An 8,783-nucleotide genomic window follows, 5' to 3' on the forward strand; every position below is an offset into this window, starting at 1 on the left:
ATAAATGAACTCAGTAAAGTTGCAGGATATAAAATCAACATACAAAAATCAGTAGTGTTTCTATACATCAATAATGAACTAGCTGAGAAGGAAATCAAGAAGGTAATCCCATTTACAATAACAACAGAGGAAAACACCTAGGAATAAATTTAATCAAGGAGGTAAAAGATCTTAACGAAGAAAGCTACAAACCACTGATGAAAAAAATGAAGAAGATACAAATGGAAAGACATCTAATGCTCATGGATCAGAAGAATTAATATAATTTAAATGACCATACTACCCAAAGAAATTTACAAATTCAATGACATCTCTACCAAAACACCAATGTCATTTTTCACAGAATTACAAAAAAGAATCTTAAAATTTGTTTGGAAACAAAAAAGAACCAAAAGAATGAAAGCAATCCTGGGCAAGAAAAACGAAGTGAAGTCACACTACTTGACTTCAAAGCATATTACAAAGCTATAGCAACCAAAACAACATGATATTGGTACAAAAACAGACAAATAAACCAATGGAACAAAAATAGAGAGTCCAAAAATAAATTCCCATATTTATAGCCAACTGATTTTCTATAAAAACACCAGGAACATACACTGGGATAAGGACACCTTTTTCAATAAATGGTGCCAGGAAAATTGGATATTCATATGCAGAAGAATGAAACTGGGCCCCTATCTCTCCCCATATACAAAAATCAACTCAAGATAGAATAAGACTTAAACATAAGACCTAAAACTATAACATTACTACCAAAAAAATAGGGGAAACATTCAAGTCATCAATCTAGGCAAAGATTTCATGGCTCAGACCTCAAAAGCATAGACAATTATTACAGAAATAGACAAATGGGATTATATTAAACTAAAAAGCTACTGCACATCAAAGGAAACAATCAACAGATGAAGAGACAACCTGTAGAACAGGAGAAAATATTTGCAAACTACTTACCTGACTAATATCCAAAATATACAAGGAACCTAAACAACTTAATGATTTAAAAAATGAATAATCGCATTAAAAAGTGGGCTAAGGACATAGACACACATTTTTCAAAAGAAGACATATAAATGGCTGACAGGTATATGAAAAAGTGCTTGACATCACTAATCAGGGAAATGCAGACCAAAACCACAATGAGATATCCTCTTTCCCCAGTTAGAATGGCTATGATTAAAAAGACAAAAAAATGGCAAGGATGCAGAGAAAAGGGAACTCTTATAAACTGTTGATAGGGATGTAAATTAGTATAATCACTATGTAAAACAATGTGGAGGTTTCTCAAAAAAACTGAAAATAGAACTACAGTACAATCCAGCAAGCTCACTACTGGATATTTATCCAAAGGAAAAGAAATAAGTATTATCAAAGGGATTCCTCTACCCCTATGTTGACTGCAGCACTATTCATAATATCAAAGATATGTAATCAACTTAAGAATCCATCAATGGGCCGGGCGCGGTGGCTCAAGCCTGTAATCCCAGCACTTTGGGAGGCCGAGACGGGCGGATCACGAGGTCCGGAGATCGAGACCATCCTGGCGAACACGGTGAAACCCCGTCTCTACTAAAAAAAAATACAAAAAACTAGCCGGGCGACATGGCGGGCGCCTGTAGTCCCAGCTACTCGGGAGGCTGAGGCAGGAGAATGGCGGGAACCTGGGAGGCGGAGCTTGCAGTGAGCTGAGATCTGGCCACTGCACTCCAGTCCGGGCGAAAAAAAAAAAAAAAAAAAAGAATCCATCAATGGATGAATGGATAAAGAAAATGTGGTGTATGTACACAATAGAATACTCTTCATTCACAAAAGAGTATGAAGTCTTGTCATCTTCAGCAACATGGAAGAAACCAGAGGTCATTGTGTTAAGTCAAATAAAGCAGGCACAAATAGACAAATATTGCTTGTTCTCACTCATAAGTGAAAGCAAAAAGAGTTTATCTCATAGAGGTAGAGAATAGAATGATAGATATTGGAGGTTGGGAAGGGTGCGTGGGTGGGAGGCCCAGGATGCAGAAAGGTTGGTTAATGGGTACAAACATGCAATTAGATAGAAGATACAAGTTCTAAAGTTCAATAGTAGAGTAGCATGACTACAGTTAGCAACAACATATTGTATATTTCTAAGTAGCTAGAAGAGAGGTCTTGAGTTGCTCCCAACACATAGAAATGATAAACACTCAAGGTGATGGGCACCCCAAATACCCCGACTTGATCATTTACTCATTCCATGCATGTAACCAATATTCACATGTAGCCCATAATTACATAAAATATTGCATATCAAGAAAAAATACTGAAATAGTAAACTTCACATTATGTATATCTTACCATAATAGAAAAATGAAAAGAAAAAAGTTCCAGTAGGAATGTCTCCAGAAGGATGAAATAGATACATTACTTGACCTGTTTTAATTAAGAGGAAATCAAAGTTTCTGAGGGATACATTAGGAATAAGAGATAAGTACATAGAAAACAAAGCAAATTCAAAATGAGATAATAATTAACTACAACAAAAGAAATTTTTAAAGTTGTGCAAAGAAGGAAAAGAATCGCAGGGTACTACCTGGCTAACCTAGGCCCACTTCTAACATTTACAGAATGGAGGCAAGATAAATGAAGGCCCATTTATCATATGACTATATATTTTTAAAATATAAATTAAACTAGCCAAGTGTTAAATAAAATATATTCTATCCTCCTACCTTAGTAAATGACCTGGAAGTCCAGGACAGAATTTAAAACTCTCAAGTTCCTCGAAGTTCCACATCAGAACTTTGCATTGGAAGGGGAGAACCAGCCACTGACCCCAGCTGAACAGCTCACCCTTTCTCTTCCAGCCCCAGGGTCCATCCCACATCTGAAGAGCCTTGTGGGCATGTGTCTGGACACACACCCATGTGTCCATGCTCTGACCACACCCTCACAAACACCTGCCTCCTAGGTACCCACATAGGTGGCACCCTCCACCGTTAGTAGGGCCTGAGACATGCATGCGCCTTGGAAACAGTTTCAGGCCATTTGGGTGCGGAATTCTAGGTCTCTGAACCCAGTGTGAGACCTGGAAAGGGAGCCTCCTTAACCCTGTGAATTTCTCTCCCCATGAGTAAGGGCCAGAAGATCTCCCAAAGTGTGGCTGGCAAGACACGGGCCTCTCTGCAAGTGTCTAAGACTTGTATCAGGCTCAGCTGAAAATAGCATTTATATAAGCATGGCAATGTACATAATAAATATTAATATAAAAAGGTTAACGTGAAACTATGAAGAGGATGATGGGAACGGGAAACATGCAGTGAAGTGCTTGCTATAAGGGGTAAAGGATTAAAGAGAAATCAGGCCTAATCTTTTAGAGTAGGAAGTCTAAAGATAATGCCTAAAGTGAAGAACCTAGAAGTTGAATATAATCATGTTATTTATGGATATAAAGAAACAAAGAAATAGCTAAAAAGCATTGAGCTCTAAGAAATAAAATGAAGGAGAGCAGAATTGTAGGGGAATATTATTCTCTATGTAAGACTTGTGTAGGCCGGGACGGGTGGCTCATGCCTGTAATCCCAGCACTTTCAGAGGCCAAGAGGGGGCAGATTATTTGAGGTGAGGAGTTCGAGACCAGCCTGGCCAACATGGTGAAACCTCATCTCTACTAAAAATACAAAAATTAGCCAGGCCTGGTGGTGCATGCTTGTAAGCTCAGCTACTTGGGAGGCTGAGGCAGGAGGATTGCTTGAACCCAGGAGGCGGAGGTTGCAGTGAGCAGAATCACGCCACTGCACTCCAGCCTGTGCAACACAGCAAGACTCCATCTCAAAAAAAGAGAGAGAGAGAGAGAGACTTGTATAATTGACAACTATACGCATTCCCACTTCGATACTAAAAAAAATTAAAAAGAACGTAGTATAAAGAATAATCTTTTCTAGTGCATTGAACCACTTGCACCTCAGTATGAACTCTGGGAAACTTTTCATTAACCTGGTCCTTTCAGAATAACAAAAATATAAGAGGCAGAGCTTTAGAGGAGACTATTAGCATGTAAGAAGAACATTGGTGATAGGAATATGTTTCAGATTCACAAATGTCCTTTAGGTTTTTTTTTTTTCACTTTAAGTTCTGGGATTCATGTGCTAAACTGAGGATACTACATGTTTGAATTTATTCATTCAATAGATATTTATTGAGTAAGTATTTATTTTATGTGACAGGCACCATGTTAGGAGCTGGGGACACAGAGGCAAGAAAAAAAATTTTAACACGTGTTTCTGTCCTTACAGTACTTAATGTCCAGACCAGGTGACATTATTGAATCAAATATTCATTCAGTGAATAAAAAATATCTACCATGGCAGGTGCTATAAAGCAAAGTTCTTGGTGCTAAGAGCATGTAGAAGAGTAAACCTCACCCAGTGAGAAGAGTGGGGAAATGTTCCCCAGAAATCACCCTCAAGTTAAAATCCTACCGAGTGGGCCTTACCTAGACAAACCTGCGTGCGCGAAAAGAGAGGAACAGACGAGTGTTCTGGAAGGAGGAAAGAGCATTCCCAACGGTATCCTTGTTGTTTTATTCTTTTTTTTCTTTTTTTTTCGTGATCTTATTGACAAATTTCCCTACTCTGCTGTGAACCTTCCTAGCTTGTTACGTTTTCAAGCCCTAAGAAGTGAACAGGTGTGTATGGTAAAGAGAACTAAAAGAGGTGTAGTGGCTCACACCTGTAATCCCAACACTTTGGGAGGCCAAAGTGGGAGGCCAGAAGTTTGACATCAGCCTGGACAACATAGCATGATCCCATCTCTACAAAAAAATATATAAAATAAAAATAAAATAAAATAAAAGAGAACTGAAAGAGGCTAGTCCTGGTGAGTTGCCAAGTGAGATTCTGACCACAGAGATTGGCGAGGTGATCACACAGTGATCAAAATTTCTTGTTTTCTTCTCTGAGAAGTCATACAGGAAGGCTTTGCAGGGTCTTCATGGTAGTCTGGGTGCTCTGAAAACAGACACGGCATCGGGATTAAACATGCAAGGATTTTATTAGAGGAAACCCCTGTGAGAGGAAATGGGATGGGAGGGAGCTAGGAAATGGTCAGACCATGACTAAGCTTGATCCTTCATGAAGGAGAGAGGGAAGGAAAGTTGGGTAGAAGTAGGGTCGCCTGGGACTCAGGGGCTTCTGCGACAAGATTGAAAGTGGGACAGTTGGGGCACACCAGGAAGGTTGGCCGCCCTGGGTGGAAACACTAGACTGCCCCGCTGTGCAGTCTAAGACAGACTTGGCAAGGCCATCAGGGAGTCCTTGAGCCAAAGTCACCCATCGGGAGAGTCTTAGTACCAACTGCCACACTCCATCATTGGCAGGAGCAGCTCGTGGGAACTTCAGCCTCAGTGAAAAAGCAGGGAAGGGTTTGTGAGCACTGCAGCAGGGGCCCTAAGTCGATTCTGGGCAGCACCCGGTATTTGGGCTTCTGTGAGGTGCATTCGCATAGACGTCTTGGAAGCAGCTACTGGGAAAGGAAAAGGGGCCACAGCAGATCATTTTGTAAATATCATCCACATGGCAACATGAACACTGCATTGGAGGAGAACAATAGATGCAAGGAGGCTGTGTGGCAGGTCCACCAAAGATAAAAACAGACTGCAGGTGTGCAAAGAAACGCATACTTTACATAAGTAATTAATACACTGCACAATATTCTTATTACCCCGGATGAAAACTCTTTCACAGGAGTTTCAAGTTACCTTAAAACACAGTATCTGTGAGAGGTATTTAACTCCTAAACCCATGAAGAGATTCTCTTGTTATTTTTATAACAACACTTATTACCCATTGTGTGTAACCACATAGGTTGAATCATCGGAAATGGGTAATAGCATGAATCGCCAGAAACAAAGGCCAGCCTGGCCCCTAGCCTAGTTCAGTCTTCTGTTTTCTTAGACTGTGAGTTGCTGGGCTGATTTACAGAACTTTAATGGCTTGTTTATTTTCACTTCAGGGTTTTAAAACTTCCTGGTAAAGTTCCTAGAGACGTAAGATCCCCTGTGACTGAGCGACTTTGACAGTCAGTTAGTTTTGTTCTTTATGTGTGACATATCTCATCTAAAAGAACCACTTCTTGGTGCTTTATAATACAAACCAGCAGGATGGTATCAACTTTGTTTTTATTTTCTGCAAATCAGTTATTTCGTGGGAAAGAATTTATTTCACCATTTAGGTGCTTATTGACAGCTATAAAAAAACACTTTAATATCCTGCCCAGGGAATCTTCCTACACTGTCATATTTCCATTTAACTTGAGTGTAAGTTTAAACACAGACTTGACTTACAGAGTTATCTGCTCTGCTCGAGACAACTCAAAATATCCAAGATATTCTGATTCTTTTTTACAAGAGAAATAAATAGACAAACACACGATAAATTAACATTTCTGACAAAAATGCTATTCTGCTCACTGTATTTTTTACCTTTCTATTCTTTTCTCACTGCCATTAAAGACAGAATCTGTTCTTTTAATTTATGAATTCATTGCATCCTTTTTCATACCAGTCAGCTTTCAGACTTAAACTCTGTAGTTCCACTGCTACAAAGTCTCCAACAGTCTCTCAGTGTATGTTTCACTTATATTTTTATTATCATCTCTAAAAAAGCCATCCACTCATGTTTTACTGGAAGTTAATAACCGTGTTAAGATCCTTTATACTTTTGATATTTCAGTAAGAAGATTCTCTATTCATTCCCAATTAACTTGCTGACTGCCTTTTGCCACCCATCAAATTTTCTTTTTTTCTTTTTTTTCTTTTTTTGAGACCGAGTTTCGCTCTTGTTGCCCAGGCTGGAGTGCAGTGGCATGATTTTGGCTCGTTGCAACCTTCGCCTCCCCAGTTCAAGCGATTCTCTTGCCTCAGCCTCCGAAGTAGCTGGGATTACAGGCTCCAGCCACCATGGCTGGCTAATATTCGTATTTTTTAGTAGAGATGGGGTTTCACCATGTTGGCCAGGCTGTAGTGCAGTGGCATGATTTTGGCTCATTGCAACCTTCGCCTCCCTGGTCAAGCGATTCTCCTGCCTCAGCTTCCCAAGTAGCTAGGATTACAGGCGCCTGCCACCATGCCTGGTTAATATTTGTCTTTTTAGTAGAGATGGGGTTTCATCATGTTGGCCAGGCTGGTGGAGGAACTCCTGACCTCAGGTGATCCACCCACCTTGGGCTCCCAAAGTACTGGGGTTACAGGCATGAGTCACTTCACCTGGCCGCCACCCACCAAAGTTTCTATGCCTTACCTATTCAGTTTAAAACTAAGAAGTATTTGACCTCTGCTCATGAATGCAAGGATCAGAATTTATCATTTCTGACTGACCTTCAAATTTATTCCAATGTTACCTTTCAGCAATAGGAACAAAGTAGTTGAAAAATAGATATTTCTTATATAACTGAGCAGATCGGCTATAGGTGCTCATAAGGCAAAGAATAAAAAATCTGTAAAGCACAGAACCACTTGCAAATGGCAAAAACTAGAATGTTTGTGCTTTTAAGGAGAATCACATTATCACTAAAGAATATCAATCACATTTGCTACAAAAGCATTTAAAATCTTTTCTCAGTTTGCTATCCCAGTTCTCAAATGATGATCCAAAAAGTGAAACAATTCTTTTTGATAGGTTTATATGCCATCAAATGAACTAATGATTTATTCTCTGCTAAAATGTTAACCAATATAGCTAATCCCTAATGGAATAAACTATAATAAATTTTAAAATTTACAATCTATCTGCCCTAAGAAGCCGTTAATTTTTGACCCATGCATAATGTAGGCATTTAAACCAGGCATTCTGATTATTTGCTATGCTGTCCGTCTCCTTCTCACAGCCTTCTCGTGAATAATCACCCTCTCCACCCCCCGAATATTCTTTGTGCATTTACTAAATCAGAACAGCAGAGCATAGTGCCTAATTGTTTTTTAGTTTTCTTGCTACTTTTCTTTTTTCCTTAACTCAGATACAGGCTTTCTTGAAGACATGGTGTATACCTTTAAAGTCTTTTCTGATATCCCAATCATTAACCAAAAAAAAAAAAAAATCATCTACAGAAGCCACACTTGCCTTCATTACAGAATTTACCCAATCCCTAATGTCTCTATTCAGGAAGTCCCACACCTGCGGTTAAAGAGTTCTGTCTCTGTTAGAAATCTCTTTATTGCAAGTGGGGGAGAAACGTCTCCAACCGATTTAAACAAAACAGTGTTTTCTACTCATGTAAAAGTCCACACGATGTCGCCACTTCAGATGCAGCTTTCTTCGGGCCTCAGATGATATCCACTCTTTTCTTCACTTTCTTGGAGTTGACTTCATTCTCAGCAGTGATTCTTGAAACTTGGGATTCCCAGATCCATCACACACAGCCCAGTGCCAGAAGGAGAGTCCAACAAAAGCTCAAACAAAAGTCTTTGGCTAAGTCCTCTTGGTTGAGGCTGGCCAGGTTGGCAGGTGCTGATAGCTTAGCCTGGGGAAAGCCTCCAGCTCTGGAGCCCAGGGCTCCAGACTCAAAACTTGCAGGCTAAGAAGGAAGGGAGAGTGGCTTCCGGGAAAACCTGTGGTCAGAGAACAAGGACAAGGAGGGAAAAGTCCAGCCCATAACCACTTGTAGTATTGCATTCCCTTGTGACTGTTAGATGCCTTGTTATTGTTTTTCCTAACAGTACCTTGGTCACAATAGCAGTATTCGTCTGAGGCTTCCGCACTATGCTGCCGTGATGTTTCCCAGTGGCAAACACCTTCTATGGGACTATCAAACAG

This window comes from Colobus angolensis, unplaced genomic scaffold, assembly GCF_000951035.1.
Source record: "Colobus angolensis palliatus isolate OR3802 unplaced genomic scaffold, Cang.pa_1.0 Scaffold45, whole genome shotgun sequence".
NCBI classification, from domain to species: Eukaryota; Metazoa; Chordata; class Mammalia; order Primates; family Cercopithecidae; genus Colobus; species Colobus angolensis.